This window comes from Capricornis sumatraensis, chromosome 3 (genome assembly GCF_032405125.1).
Source record: "Capricornis sumatraensis isolate serow.1 chromosome 3, serow.2, whole genome shotgun sequence".
NCBI lineage: Eukaryota > Metazoa > Chordata > Mammalia > Artiodactyla > Bovidae > Capricornis > Capricornis sumatraensis.
The window spans coordinates 43,096,562-43,113,751 of NC_091071.1; the positions used below are offsets into that span (position 1 = coordinate 43,096,562).

The 17,190-nt window shown below is 37.1% G+C and overlaps 1 pseudogene; it reads right to left on the bottom strand.

The window, feature by feature from the left end:
* Positions 1–10,012: 10,012 nt before the first annotated feature.
* LOC138076642 (olfactory receptor 1165-like) lies at positions 10,013–10,966 on the bottom strand (annotated as a pseudogene).
* Between the last annotated feature and the right edge of the window lie 6,224 nt (positions 10,967–17,190).

Consider the following 17,190-nt stretch of genomic DNA (forward strand, 5'->3'; position numbering starts at 1 on the left):
CAATGCAATTCCTATCAAGCTTCTATCTTCTTATGAAATTGAATTTTCAGTTAAAAATCTTCCCACAAGGAGAACCCCAGTCCCATACTATATTAAATGTTAATTCTGTCAAGCATTTAAGTGACAAATAACACACACACACAGACACACACACACACACACACACACACATACACCCTGCGTTAGTATACTGAGAGAATGACATTGAAACCTGTATAATATCATATGTGAAACGAATCACCAGTCCAGGTTTGATGCATGAGACAGGGTGCTCAGGGCTGGTGCACTGGGATGACCTAGAGTGATGGTATGAGGAGGGAGGTGGGAGGGAGGTTCAGAATGGGAACACATGTACACCCATGGTGGATTCATGTTTATGTATGGCAAAACCAATACAATATTGCAAAGTAATCAGCCTCCAATTAAAATAAATAAATTTATATTTAAAAAACCCTGACTGGATAGAGCAATAAGAGATATATGCATCACTTTTTCTTCATCCCATTAATATAGCTCATACTCAAACTGGAGTCATTGGGATTTGAAATCGGTCAGTCTGGCCCCAGAATTTGTGCTCTTAGTTAAAAAGTTATGCCATTTGATTGCAACTGGGCCATAAAGATTCTTAAAGGATAAGCTCATGACCATGGGTTTTATAGTCTCATAATTGGGAAGTTTTTGGTTGAAGGAAGGACTTAATTAGAATTTTACTCCAGGAGGATGATTCAGACAGGAAGGGGAGGAAGGGCTAGAGGAGGAAATAAAACTGAAAATGATATTTTAACTTGATGCTGTTACTATATTGCCTATACCTTGTGTGAAACATGTACTTAGGATTGTGTTTATTTGTGTGTGACAGCTCTCTAATTCCCCAAAATCCATGTACATAAGAATCTCCCAAGAGGCTTGTTTAAAATGAACATTCCTGGGTTTCTCTTCCAAATATCCATGAGTTAAACTGATTTCCCAGGTGATTCTGACAGAGGTTCTAAGAAACCTCTATGATAGAAACCAAAGATTTCTGGATTTGATTTTCAGCTACAAATATCTAGAACCCAGTGCTGTGCAAGTACAATGACAGAATTCTTTGGCCTGCTTCCTGACCTTTGGGAGCTCAGAATTTGGTTGAAGACACAAAGACAACTCAATCAGCAATGTACAAAACCTGAAAATGATTAATTAGTTTAGAATATGTGAATTATAACTCTATAGTTTAAAAACTATTAGCTGAGATGTGGGTTAATGGCAACCTTCAGTATATATACATACGTATATATATGTATATATATGTATATGTATGTATGTATGTATGTGTGTATATATATAGGACCCAAGTAAAACGTGCTTTTCTCAAGGAGGCAAAAATTGTAAATGAAGGTACGAAGTTTATTTTTGGAGACATAGCACAAGTGGAAGAGCAGGCCAAAAAACTGTTTAGTTAAGATTGAAGCAAGGCAGAGAGACACACCAGGAAAGAAAGGGTGTGGGTATCTCTGACAGTGAAGAGGGGCCACCACCAATATTTCTGATCGTTTTCTGAGTTTTTGAACATCTCTGGTGTTTCATAGGTTTCCCTGGTGGTTCAGAGGTAAAGAATCCATCTGCCAGGCAGAGGACATATGTTCTATCCCTGGATCAGGAAGATCCTCTGGAGAAGAAAATGGCAATTCACTCCAGTATTCTTGCCTGGAGAATCCCATGGATAGAAGAGCTTGGCAGGCTACCATCCATGGGGTTGTAAAAGAGATATGACTTAGTAACTAACCAACAACCATCAACAACAAAACCAGACAAAGATGTTGAAAAAAAAAAAAGAATCAAGATAACTAATGTACTTCATTACAGATATACTGAAAAAAATATTAGAAAATAAAATATCACAATATATGATAGGAAAATAAACAATCACTTGAGGAGGTAGAGGAAGAATCAAAACAATTACCTGTATAGAAGCAAACAAGATATATTAGAAAATTCCTTCAATCTGATAAAGATCATCTACAAAAATACCTCTAGCTAGCAGTATGTTTGATGGAAAAACAGAAAACAGAAAAAAAAATCGTACATAAAGTAAAATAACTTGATTTTCTCCTAACCCTGTGTATAAAAACAACCGAAAAAATAATGTCCTCAACCACTTTTTTTCAACATCCTGTTTTAGATTTTTGCTGAATAAGAAAAAATTGTAATTATTGAAAATTAGAAAGTAAAACTGTCTTTATTTGCAAGCTAGATTCTGTATATAGAAAGTTCTAAGGAATCTGCAACCAAAATATGAGAAAATAATAACAGAATGCAGTAGTGCTGCATAAATGAGTATATATAAAAATATCAATTGCATCATTATATTCTAATGGCAAGCAAGTAGAAATGACTTTTTAAAGTGTAATTGGCAAGACTCATTCATGCACGCATGTATGTGTGTGTGTTAGTCTCTCGGTTGTGTCTCTTTACGACCCCATGGGCTGTAGCCTGCCAGGCTCCTGTGTCCATGGAATTCTCCAGGCAAGAATACTGGAGTGGGTTGCCAGTCCCTCCTCCAGGGGATGTTCCAGATCCAGGGATCAAACCCAGGTCCCCTGCATTGCAGGTGGATTCTTTGCCATCTGAGCCACCAGAGAAGCCCACGCTCTTATCAGGAAGAGGTTAACTTCTATCCAACACATGGATAGTAGAAACATCTGTCACAGCCATCTAAGAAGTATGAGGTTTTCAATTCAAACTCTAGGGAACTGCTTTTGGATTTGTACATTCTTGGGGAGATGTAGATTTATATATATATATATATATATACATATACATACACACACATATATATATAATATCATAGCCATTTCAGTAGTTAATATGAGGATTACTTGTTTCTTGTAGCTAACAACTATTTTATTAAATGTGAGTTGAGAAAAATCATCCATTCAGAGTAGAATGAGTTTTGTATTTAACAAAATTATTTTTCTAGAACTGTGAATTGCAAGAATGATACATCTTCTTTTTTGCTTTAATATGTTGATTTGTGGTTAATAATTCATGACTGTTAAACCACCTTTCAGTTTCTGGAATAAAATCCAGTCTGTTAATATTCTGTCTTGAATATTCATTATCTAACCTCATGAGAAAGATTGATCTATAAATTTATTTCTTATAATAGTTTTGTTTGAATTGATTGTTAAAAACTCAGTGGATATAATGCATTACTAAGTATTCTCTCAATTTATTCTCTAGAAAGATTTGTGCAGGATTGACAATATTTCTTAAATGTTTGGAGAAATTCACCAACATAATAAACAGGGCATAGGATTTCTTTGTTAGGAAGATTTTGAAAACAAATTCCATTACTTTGGGCTTCCTCAGTGATTCAGTGGTAAAGAATCCACCTGCAGTAAAGAAGACACAGGAAATGGGGGCTCGATCCTGGGTCAGGGATATATCTTGAAGAAGGGCATGGCCACCCACTCCAGTATTCTGGCCAGGAAAATTCCATGGACAGAGAAGCCTGGCTGGCTAAAGTCCATTGGGTCACAAAGAGTCAGACATGACCAAGCACACAGATAAGACTTTGCTTAGATTTTCTATTTTTATTGTATAAGATTGAATGCTATGTTTTTTCAAAGAAGATGTCTATTTCAATAAGATTTGCAATTTAATGATTCTTCACAATATATTCTTATCTGCCATGCCTGTAGAATTTTACCTATGCCCATTTCCCCCTTAATTAGTAAAGAAAGATATAAAATTTCGATTATTTTTAACTCAGTATGTCAAACTCAATATATAACACGCCTTTGTTTCTCTTTTCCCTCAGAAACTGAATCAATCATAGTAATGATAATGAGAAATAAATCAAATGGCAAAGTCACATCAATAAAACAATGGTGGGATTTCCCTGGTGATACAGGGGTTAAGATTCTTTGCTTCCACTGCAGTGAGCACAGGCTTTATCCCTGGTTGAGAAGCTAAGGTCTCACATGCTGTGCAGCACAGCCAAAATTAAAAATAAAAATCAATAAATTAAAACAATTGCAAAATAAAAACCAGCTAATATGATCTTATCATTATGAAGGAGTATAGATGAATGAAGCACAGAGGGCATGGCTACAGCCAAGAATGCTTTAACGTGCAGAGCTAAAGAACAAGTGACATAAATTTTACAGCCTCTAAGAGTCTCATGGTTTAAAAGAATGAACACAATAAATACTGAAGTCTGTATGAAAATGAAATGGTAAAGGATAAACAAGATTCATATAGAGGGAAGAAAAGGTGTCAGAATTTGCTTTATTGGATATCGAGATTTACTTCAAAGTTATCGTAAAGAATATGTGGCAATGACAGATGCTTCAAAGGAATATGAGAAAGACTTATTAAACTGAATGAGGTAGATCCATGATTAGGTCCAGTTATTCACAAGTATCTCTGTTAATCTCATAATTTTTTCATACTTCATTACTGATGATGAGCATATTTTTTCCTTTGGGTTATGAGTGCAAACCTGAGACAAGAATGATTACATGCCAGAAGAAGAGAAAATATAGCAGCTCTAACTTGGGGTTTATCACTGAGTAATCATTATATCTCCCTAGAAATACATTTAACTTTTTCTCAATATTCAGTATCATCTTAAACACCTTCTATTGAACTATATTATACTGGTATTAAAAAAAATGAGTGATGGCTAGAGACTAGCTATTATTTTCAGGATCTTCTTGCTTAAAATCAGGTAATATTTCTATAATAAAAACTCAAAAGTCTTCATTTTACCTGGAGTAAAATAAAGTTTTGAGAAAAGCTAAAAGTTGCATTTTATAGAGCTGAATCAAAAGAATTAGTTAGGAGAACCTGAGTGCAAATTTAACCCTAACCCTAAGCTTAGCACTGACACTAAACAGAGTTTTCATCTGTGTTTGCAGCAGTGTGACAAATCACAGCATAAAATGCAGCATAAGGAATGAGTCTCTAAAATATATCCAATATATCTCTTTTCATCACTCTGACTCCCATAATGTATTATTTTTATATTAACTGAGAAATAATTGTAGCTCATCTTGAACATTGAAAAAAAAGTAAGATGCAACATACAATTTATTTGAAACATAATCATCAGTTTTGTTCAGTTAAGTGGCTCAGTTCTGTCCGACTCTTTGCCACCCCATGAATTGCAGCACACCAGGCCACCTTGTCCATCACCAATTCCTGAAGTTCACTCAAACTCACGTCCATCGAGTCAGTGTTGCCATCCAGCCATCTCATCCTCTGTCGTCCCCTTCTCCTCCTGCCCCCAATCCCTCCCAGCATCAGAGTCTTTTCCAATGAGTCAACTCTTCTCATGAAGTGCCCAAAGTACCTTATGACCCAGCAATCCCACTGCTGGGCATACACACCGAGGAAACCAGAATTGAAAGAGACACATGTACCCCAATGTTCATCGCAGCACTGTTTATAATAACCAGGACATGGAAACAACCTAGATGTCCATCAGCAGATGAATGGATAAGAAAGCTGTGGTACATGTACACAATGGAGTATTACTCAGCCGTTAAAAAGAATTCATTTGAATCAGTTCTGATGAGATGGATGAAACTGGAGCCGATTATACAGAGTGAAGTAAGCCAGAAAGAAAAACACCAATACAGTATATTAACACATATATATGGAATTTAGAAAGATGGCAATGACGACCCCGTATGCAAGACAGGAAAAAAGACACAGCTGTGTATAACGGACTTTTGGACTCAGAGGGAGAGGGAGAGGGCGGGATGATTTGGGAGAATGGCATTCTATAATGTATACTATCATGTAAGAATTGAATCGCCAGTCTATGTCTGACGCAGGATACAGCATGCTTGGGGCTGGTGCATGGGGATCACCCACAGAGATGTTATGGGGAGGGAGGTGGGAGGGGGTTTCATGTTTGGGAACACATGTAAGAATTAAAGATTTTAAAATTTAATAAAAAAAAAAAGGAAAAAAAATAAAAATAAAAATAAAATTACATTCAAAAGAAAAAAAAAAAAAAAAGAAGTGCCCAAAGTACTGGAGCTTCAGCTTCAGCATCACTCTTTCCAAAGAACACCCAGGAATGATCTCCTTCAGAATGGACTGGTTGGATTTCCTTGCAGTCCAAGGGATTCTCAAGAGTTTTCTCCAAGGCCACAGTTCAAAAGCAACAATTCTTTAGCGTGCAGCTTTCTTCACAGTCCAACTCTCACATCCATACGTGACCACAGGAAAAAACATAGCCTTGACTAGATGGACCTTTGTTGGCAAAGTAATGTCTCTGCTTTTGAATATTCTGTCTAGGTTGGTCATAACTTTCCTTCCAAGGAGTAAGCGCCTTTTAATTTCATGGCTGCAGTCACCATCTGCAGTGATTTTGGAGCCTCAAAAAATAAGGTATGACACTATTTCCACTGTTTCCCCATATATTTCCCATGAAGTGATGGGACCAGATGCCATGGTCTTAATTTTCTGAATGTTGAGCTTTAAGCAGCTTTTTCACTCTCCTCTTTCACTTTCATCAAGAGACTTTTTAGTTCCTTTGCACTTTCTGCCATAAGGGTGATGTCATCTGCATATCTGAGGTTATTGATATTTCTCCCGGCAATCTTGATTCCAGTTTGTGCTTCTTCCAGCCCAGTGTTTCTCATGATGTATTCTGCATATAAGTTAAATAAGCAAGGTGACAATATGCAGCCTTGACATACTCCTTTTCCTATTTGGAACCAGTCTGTTGTTCCATATCCAATTCTAACTGTTGCTTCCTGACCTGTATACAGGTTTCTCAAGAGGCAGGTCAGGTGATCTGGTATTCTTATCTCTTTAAGAATTTTCCACAGTTTATTATGATCCACACAGTCAAAGGCTTTGGCATAGTCATTAAAGCAGAAATTGATGTTTTTCTTGAACTCTCTTGCTTTTTCCATGATCCAGTGCATGTTGGAAATTTGATCTCTGGTTCCTCTGCCTTTTCTAAAACCATCTTGAACATCTGGAAGTTCATGGTTCATGTATTGCTGAAGCCTGGATTGGAGAATTTTGAGCATTACTTTACTAGCATGTGAGATGAGTGCAATTGTGTGGTGGCTTGAGCATTCTTTGGCATTGCCTTTCTTTGGGATTGGAATGAAAACTGACCTTCTCCAGTCCTGTGGCCACTGCTGAGTTTTCCAAATTTGTTGGCATATTGAAACGAACAGAGCACTTCCACAGCATTATTTTCCAAGATTTGAAGTAGTTCAACTGGAATTTCATCACCTCCACTAGCTTTGTTCATAGTGATGTTTCCTAAGGCCCACTTGACTCCACATTCGAGAATGTCTGGCTCTAGGTGAGTGATCACACCATCGTGATTAACTGTGTCGTGAAGATATTTTTTTGTAAAGTTCTTCTGTGTATTCTTGCCATCTCCTCTTAATATCTTCTGCTTCTGTCAAGTCGATACTATTTCTTTTTTTTATTTAATTTTTTTTTATTTTAGTTGGAGGCTAACTGCTTTACAATATTGTATTGGTTTTGCCATACATCAACATGTATCCGCATGTTGCATGAAATATTCCCTTTGTATGTCTAATTTTCTTGAATAAATCTCTAGTCTTTCCCATTCTGTTGTTTTCCTCTCTTTGCATTGATCGCTGAGGAGATTTTCTTATCTCTTCTTGTTATTCTTTGGAAATCTGCATTCAGATGCTTATATCTTTCCTTTTCTCCTTTGCTTCTCACTTCTCATCTTTTCTTTCTCTCTCTCTCTCTCTTTTTTTTTTCTGTTACCCAGGCTTTCATTTAAAAAAAAATTATTTTTACTTTATTTTGCTTTACCATACTGTTTTGGTTTTGCCATACATTGAAATGATCAGCCACGGGTGTACATGAGTTCCCAATCCTGAACCCCACTTCTCACCTCCCACCCCATATCATCTCTCTGGGTCATCCCTGTGCAACAGCCCCAAGCATCCTGTATCTTGTATCGAACATAGACTGGTGATTCATTTCTTACATGATAGTATGCATGTTTCAATGCCATTCTCCCAAATCATCCCACCCTCTCCCTCTCCCTCTGAGTCCAAAAGTCCATTCTAAATATTTGTGTCTCTTTTGCTGTCTCGCATACAGGGTTATCAGTACCATCTCTCTAAATTCCATATATATGTCTTAGTATACTGAATTGGTGTTTTTCTTTCTGGCTTACTTCACTCTGTATAATAGGCTCCAGTTTCATCCACCTCATTAGAACTGATTCAAATTTATTCTTTTTAATGGGTGAGTAATACTCCATTGTGTATATGTATCACAGCTTTCTTATCCATTCATCTGCTGATGGACATCTAGGTTGTTTCCATGTCCTGGCTATTGTAAACAGTGCTGCGATGAACATTGGGGTACACGTGTCTCTTTCAATTCTGGTTTCCTCGTGTATGCCCAGCAGTGGGATTGCTGGGTCATAAGGCAGTTCTGTTTGCAATTTTTTAAGGAATCTCAAAAGCTCTTTCTTTGAAAGGATAAATAAAATTGACAAACCATTAGCCAGACTCATCAAGAAACAAAGGGAGAAAATCAAATCAATTAAATTAGAAATGAAAATGAAGAGATCACAACAGACAACACAGAAATACAAAGGATCATAAGAGATTATTATCAGCAATTATATGCCAATAAAATGGACAACGTGGACGAAATGGACAAATTCTTAGAAAAGTACAACTTTCCAAAACTGAACCAGGAAGAAATAGAAAATCTTAACAGACCCATCATAAGCACGGAAATTGAAACTATAATCAGAAATCTTCCAGCAAGCAAAAGCCCAGGTCCAGACGGCTTCATAGCTGAATTCTACCAACAATTTCGAGAAGAGCTAACACCCATCATACTCAAACTTTTCCAGAAAATTGCAGAGGAAGGTAAACTTTCAAACTCATCCTATGAGGCCACCATCACCCTAATACCAAAACCTGACAAAGATGCCACAAAAAAAGAAAACCATTTCTCTTCTTTTCAAAGCTATTTGTCAGGCTTCCCCAGACAGACATTTTGCTTTTTGTGTATTTCTTTTCCATGGGGATGATCTTGATCCCTATCTCCTGTACAATGTCATGAACCTCCCTCCATAGTTCATCAGCCACTCTATCAGATCTAGTCTCTTAAATCTATTTCTCACTTCCACTGTATAATAATAAGGGATTTGATTTAGGTCATACCTGAATGGTCTAGTGGTTTTCCCTACTTTCTTCAATTTAATTCTGAATTTTGCAATAAGGACCTCATGATCTGCGCCACAGTCATCTCTGAGTCTTGTTTTTGGTGATTGTATAGAACTTGTACATCTTTGGCTGCAAAGAATATAATCAATCTGATTTCAGTGTTGACCATCTGGTGATGTCCATGTGTAGAGTCTTCTCTTATGTTGTTGAAAGAGGGTATTTGCTATGACCAGTGTGTTCTCTTGGTAACACTCTATTATCCTTTGCCCTGGTTCATTCCGTATTCCAAGGCCAAATTTGCCTGTTATGCCAGATGTTTCCTGACTTATTACTTTTTCATTCTATTCCCCTATGATGAAAAGGATATCTTTTTTGGATGTTAGTTCTAAAAGTTCTTGTAGGTCTTCATAAAACCGTTCAACTTCAGCTTCTTCAGCGTTACTGGTTGGGGCATAGACTTGAATTAGTGTGATATTGAATGGTTTGCCTTGGAAATGAACAGAGATCATTCTGTTATTTTTGAGATTGCATCCAAGTATTGCATTTTGGGCTCTTTTGTTGACCATGATGGTTACTTCATTTCTTCTAAGGGATTCCTGCCCGCAGTAGTAAATATAATGGTCACCTGAGTTAAATTCACCCATTCCAGTCCATTTTAGTTTGCTGATTCCTAGAATCATATATTTACTTAAAATAAACGTAAACTAGCATCAGAAATATATGTGAAAATTATTAGGCATAATATGAACACAAGCATATTTATTTGGCTTATACACAGGTTGACTTTACTTCAAATGGTTTTACAGTCCCATTGGGCTTCTGAATTATATTGAGGGAGAAAGCAGCTTCATAGTTATCAAACTCCTGACTGTATCTTTCACATCTTTATTCCTAAGACTATTGATTAGGGGATTCAGCATAGAAATCATGACAGTAAAACACACAGTGGCTACTTTGACCAGAAGCCATGAGCTTTTGGAGTTGGGTACACAATAAAGGAACAGGACAGTCCTGTGGAAAATGTTGATGGTGCTCAGGTGGGAGGCACAGGTGGAGAAGGCTTTTTGGAGTCCACCAGCTGAAGGCATCTTGACGACTGTGACAACTATGAAAACATAGGAGGTGAGGATAATCAGGAGGCTATAGACACCTCATTGGATGTAGAAACAATGAAACATGTCAGTTGACTGAAATAGGTATCAGAACAGGAAGCAGAGATGATGTAGAATACTCACAGCCAAAATGATGTATGACATTAGAACTGCAGAAGGACAGCTCCAAAAGAGAACATGTGATTGTCAAGGAACACATTCCACCCCATGTGTATGTTCCAGCGACCTTGAGGCTGCAGAGCTTAGGAGACACAGCAACTGTGTAGAGTAGGGGGTTACAAACAGCCACAAACTGGTCATAGGCCATGACTGCTAGCATGGACATTTCTGGAATCACAAATGCACAGCCAAAGAAAACCGTGCTATGCATCCTTTGAAAGAGTTATCTCTGTCTTCCACAACCAAGGTATCTAGGAGTTTGGGTGTAAATACACTGGAAGAACAAATATCCCAAGAGGATAGATGGCTGAGGAAAAAGTACACTGGTGTGTGGTGTTTGAGATTGATCCTTATGACTACAGTTATGCCAAGGTTTCCCACCAGAGTGACTGTTTAAATGGTCAAGGACATCAGGAAAAGGGGTGCCTGGAGGCATGGGTGTTTTGAGAAGCCCAAGAGGATGCACATGGTCACAGGACTCTGATTTCCTTCATCCAGTACCATGGATCTTGATTTAAAAGATAAAAAAAAAAAAGAATTAAAATTGAGCAGTGGAACATGAGAAGGTGGAGTGAAAGAAACTGAAGATAGCCCAAACTAAGCTAGTGAAGGCAGTGTGATCAGTGTATATCCAGGAATGTTCTGAAGTGTCAGATTGGTCTTTACTTGACAATTTAAGTGAATTTGATTATGGGAAATTAGCTTTATCCTTAAGAACTTTAGTTTCCTTACCTGGAAAACAAGAGAGAATAGTATTTATCAGTAGCAGTGTTTTATATAAGTGATTCCTAAATAAATATGATGCATTAAATATCCTCAAGATAAAATATAATTATATGAGAACACAGGCTACATAGAAGAAAATCAGAAAAAAAATAACTAAACAAATCATCGATTGAATTATGGCAGTCATATGATAACAGTACAATTGCTCTGGGTAAGATTAAACAATTTTAATACATAAAGAAAAATTTAATAGTAAATTTCTCTGTGGTTAAACATATAACTGCACATGCACGATGGTCCTGGGATTAATAAAAGTAGAATTTAGCCTGTATATTGCTATTTTCAGTTCATATAGGTTTCTGCCAAAAATCTTCTGGATCCCATATCCCTCAGATCAGAGTAAGGATGATCCTAGGTTAATCAACTCATCAAATGCCAGATATCCTTGGTGTATTTTTATGATGGATTCCTTGCTAATATTAATATGCTGCATACACACTTTGTATCAAAATTGATTTTTTTTTGTTTAAATATTTCCAGTCCTTTATTCAGAAAGTTGATGATCCCTGCAAAATATAGATAATAAAGATAGCAAGAGATATCATGTTATTTTTGCAACAGTCAAGAAATTGCAGCATGAGAATGAACAGGTCCTTGAATAATAAGTAGACCTAGAAATTATACTACAGGATGGTGTTTTAATTTGTTTTATGTCTAATCACCTAACCTTAGGGACTCAAACCCTGAAGAATTCTTACAGAGTTTATTGTCATGAGCTATAGACAGAATAATGGAGAAGGAAATGGCAACCCACTCCAGTACTCTTACCTGGAGAATCCCATGGACAGAGGAGCCTGACAGGCTACAATCCATGGGGTCGCAAAGAGTCAGACACAACTGAGCTACTAACACACACACATATAGAATAACTAAAGGAAAATTCCTCTTCTGTAATTTACAATATGATTTCTTTGTCATTGACCTATTACTGATGTTTTTAAAAATAATTCACCTCCATACAGAGGCTGTGTTCGTGCTGTGTTCATTCGCTTCAGCCATGTTGGGCTCTTTGCGACCCCATGGACTATAGCCCATCAGGCTCTTCTGTCCATGGAGTTCTCCAGGCAAGAATACTGGAGCAGATTGTTTTGCCCTCATCCAGGGGATCTTCCTGACCCAGGAACTGAACCCTTGTCTTTTTATGTCTCTTGCACTGGCAGAAGAATTCTTTAGCACTAGTGCCACCTGGGAAGACCATATAGCGGCTATACTTCTTAAAATTATGAAAAATTACATTAGTATATTTTCCAATGAACCTAACCCAAATTATGGCTGATACAATGTGCTTTTTAGTTTTACATATCTCTACATCACAAGCTGGAATCAAGATTTCCAGGAGAAATATCAATAACCTCAGATATGCAGACGACATCACCCTTATGGCAGAAAGTGAAGAGGAACTAAAAAGCTTCTTGATGAAAGTGAAAGTGGAGAGTGAAAAAGTTGGCTTAAAGCTCAACATTCAGAAAATGAAGATCATGGCATCTGGTCCCATCACTTTGTGAGAAATAGATGGGGAAACAGTGGAAATAGTGTCAGACATTATTTTTGGGGGCTCCAAAATCACTGCAGATGGTGACTGCAGCCATGAAATTAAAAGACGCTTATTCCTTGGAAGGAAAGTTATGACCAACCTAGTCAGTCTATCCAAAAGCAGAGACATTACTTTGCTGACTAAGGTCCGTCTATTCAAGTCTATGGTTTTTCCAGTGGTCATGTATGGATGTGAGAGTTGGACTGTGAAGACGGCTGAGCGCCGAAGAATTGATGCTTTTGAACTGTGGTGTTGGAAAAGACTCTTGAGAGTCCCTTGGACTGCAAGGAGATCCAACCAGTCCATTCTGAAGGAGATCAGCCCTGGGATTTCTTTGGAAGGAATGATGCTAAAGCTGAAACTCCAGTACTTTGGCCACCTCGTGTGAAGAGTTGACTCATTGGAAAAGACTCATATCCTGGGAGGGACTGGGGGCAGGAGGAGAAGGGGACGACAGAGGATGAGATGGCTGGATGGCATCACTGACTCGATGGACTTGAGTCTGAGTGAACTCTGGAATTTGGTGATGGACAGGGAGGCCTGGGGTGCTGCGATTCATGGAGATGCAAAGAATCAGACACTTCTGAGAGACTGAACTGAACATATATTGATATGGAAACACAGTTAACATTACAGTATACAAAATACACAATATCATACTATACATATTTTAGCATTTAGCCAGTTAGGCTTATTATTTGTCATGCCTTGAATATGAGTGTCATCAGCTATGGGTTGGTAGAGGGGAGATTGATTAGGTGTTATGATCCTGTCATGGACAGCAAGGAGATCCAACCAGTCCATCCTAAAGGAAATCAGTCCTGAATATTCACTGGAAGGACTGATGCTGAAGCTGAAACTCCAATACTTTGGCCACCTGATGCAAAGAGCTGACACATTGGAAAAGCCCTGATGTTGGGAAAGATTGAAGGCACGAGGAGAAGGTGACGACAGAGGATGAGTTAGTTGGATGGCATCATCGACTCAATAGGCATGAGTTTGAGTAAGCTCTGGGAGTTGGTGATGGACAGGGAAGCCTGGCGTTCTGCAGTCCATGGGGTCGCAAGAGGCAAAAACGACTGAGCAACTGAACTGACTGACTGATGATAGATCCAGCTATATTTCTGTACTATAGTCACAGAGGTCATAGCACTAATATTTTTAATTCATTCATGTGATCCATGCACCAACTCCTTTATGTCGCATATCAGGAAAGACCCAATAAAATGATACTACATAGTTTCTTTGGAGGAGGAAATTGCAACAACTCCAGTATTCTTCCCTGGAAAATTCCATGAACAGAGGAGCGTGGTGGCCTACAGTCTAGGGGATCTCAAAAAGTCAGACACAACTGAACATGCATACACACACACACACACACACACACACACACACACACAGAGTTTCCTGTGTAGGAAATCTTGATATACACATATGTAGAGGCATTGGAAAACAAAGATTACACAAATTATTCAGTGACTGACAATTCTGGTGGATCTAATTTTGGAAGATTTAGCCAAATGGGTAACCTACAACTCAGCAGCTAATTAAGTCCCCATTTACAAGTGTAAGCTGTTTTTAATATGTGAGGGATAAGAAATAAAGAAAATATCTGCTTACTCGTTTGAGAATCTATTGTCAACCACATCAGTACAGTTGGCCTGATATTTCAACTGAAGGTTTGTCAGGGATTGAATCACCAAATATGCTGGTAAATCCAACCAAAGGAGCATTTTAAAAGAGAATCACTTGTACACCCATGGCTGATACATGTAAATGTATGGCAAAAAAACACTACAACATTGTAAATTAATTAGCCTCCAGTTAAAATAAATAAATTAATTTACAAAAAAAGAAAAAAGAGAATACCTTGAAATAGAAGGTTTTTTTTTAATTTTTTGTTATTTTACAGATTTATTAGTATGGTTTTTATTAATAATTCAAATATAAATGATAAAGATAGCTGAAGTCCATGTAGACCAAAGATAATTAGTGCAACAAGTTTATTAATTCTATAAAGTATTACTCTGTAATTTTAAATTCCTTTCTTCCAAATTGTGTTCAGAATTGCATGCTAGTTTTACTTAAAGCAAGCACTGTGTATATGATGCTAATTTGTTTCTTTTTTAAAATATTTATTTATTTATTTTTGGCTCATGGCTCCAGAACACAAGCTCAGTAGTCATGGTGTAAAGGCTTAGTTGCCATGTGACATGTGGGATCTTCCCAGACAAGGGATGGAAACAGTGTTTTTACCCTCCAATATGCAGTTTGGTTAAAGCTTGAAGACATTAATTTCATAAGCTTTGACAATGCTTCTAGATAGAGAAACCCAGATTGTGCATGCTCCCACAGAGAGGTTGGGATTGCATTATGTAAACACATTTTAAAAAATGGATGTCTTAATTATTTGTGATGTGGCATCTTTTTTGTTTAAAAATAGAGATTTCAAATTCAGATTTAAAGATTTGTGAACGGGGTAAGTGTCAAATAAATGGCTTTATTTTCAGAATTTGTTATTTTTTAAATAACAAAAACAAGTACAGTGAGAAAGAAAAACAAAAGAAAAATTAGAAGAAAGACAAGTTAAATTAAGGAAAATATTCATCAGGAGATATGTTGAGGTTCAAGAGTCTAGGCTGCAGAGATATTTAAATAAATTGTTAGTGGACCCAGACAGATTGTTGAAAAATGTTTTTGAAAGGAAGAACTATTTCATTTGTCCGATACAAAATCAGACTGTATCCTAACAGACATCAACAGGAAACTGGGGGGAAATATCAAAATAGACTGGAATGCCAACAATATTGTAGAATGTCACAGATCATGTGATAAAATTATTTTATAATGTTGAGGACTACATAGTCTCTGACACACAGTTTTCCCACTGAGAAATTTAGGGAACTTTCCTAGTGGCTTAATAAAAAATAAGAGGCTTTTATGGCTACGATAAGATATTTCAACTTCTTTCAAAGTAATTTTGCCAAAGTTTCCTACAAAATTTGAAAGTTCCCCAGGACAATCAAAAGAACCCATAGCTCATTTTCTCCCATTTTCTGTGGTCAGAACAACTTTCATGACAGACAGCCAATTTTCAAGATATTTGGTTCAGTGAACACTATATATATATATATATATATATATATTACAGTCATCCACAAAGGATAATTTATAAACCATAATATTACTACAGATCATTGAATCCAAATTTTTATTCATATGATGCTTGGCCTGCGTTTAAGGTTAGATATTGTCCAAATACCATATTTGAAAGTCTTCCCCCAAATTACCATTACTAACTTGAATTTCTTTGGGAAAACATAAACCTCACTAGAGGGTTATAATAGGAAATTATTTTTTTAATATTTAAGATTTGATTAAAAATAAAAAAGAAGATATTGTGCAGAAATGATCACACTGGAAGAGTACCATGTTTAAGACAGGAGGATGCCATGTTAGTAAAACATGGAAGAATGGAGACAGGTATCACATCAAGAAACTATTTTTAATAAACTTGAATCATTTTATATTTTAAACTTTTTACATTTTTTGATTCTGAATTTCCCTTATGTAAGGGCTTCCCTGGTGGCTCAGACGGTAAAGAATCTACCTACAATGCAGGAGACATGGATTTGATCCCTGGATGGGGCAAGATCATCTGGAGAAGAGAATGGCTACCCATTCCAGTATACTTGCCTGGAGAATCCCATGGACAGAGGAAGCCCATGGACTACAGTCCATGCGTGCGTGCTTAGTCACTTCAGTCATATCTAACTCTGCATACATGTGGACTGTAGCCTGCCAGGTTCCTTTGTCCATAGGATTCTCCAGGCAAGAATACTGGAGTGGGTTACCATGACCTCCTCCAGGGGATATTCCCCACCCAGGGATCGAACCCAGATCTCCTCTGTCCTCTGCGTAGCAGGCAGATTCTTTACCACTAGGCCACCAGGGGAAACATGGGCTAGAGTCTATGGACTCACAAACAGTTGGACATGACTGAGATACCACACTTTGACTTTAGTTATGTAAGGAAAATGTCTTGTAACATAATAATATAGTAAGATATGTGCCCAACATCAGTCAGTATATTGGCTGATGCCTTGTTTACTTAGTCAATATATTAATATTGACATGTATACATCATGGACAAGATTCAGGTTTTGTAATTATTGCTCCACAAAGAAGTTAACATGGAATTGTACAATTCCTTTTTTTAAAAAATTTAATTTATTTTACTTTACAATACTGTATTGCATTGTTTTGTTTTGTTTTTCCTTTTACTTTATTTTGCTTTGCAATACTGTATTGGTTTTGCCATACATTGACATGAATCTGCCACGGGTGTACATGAGTTCCCAATCCTGAACCCCCCTCCCACCTCTCACCCCATATCATCTCTCTGGATCAT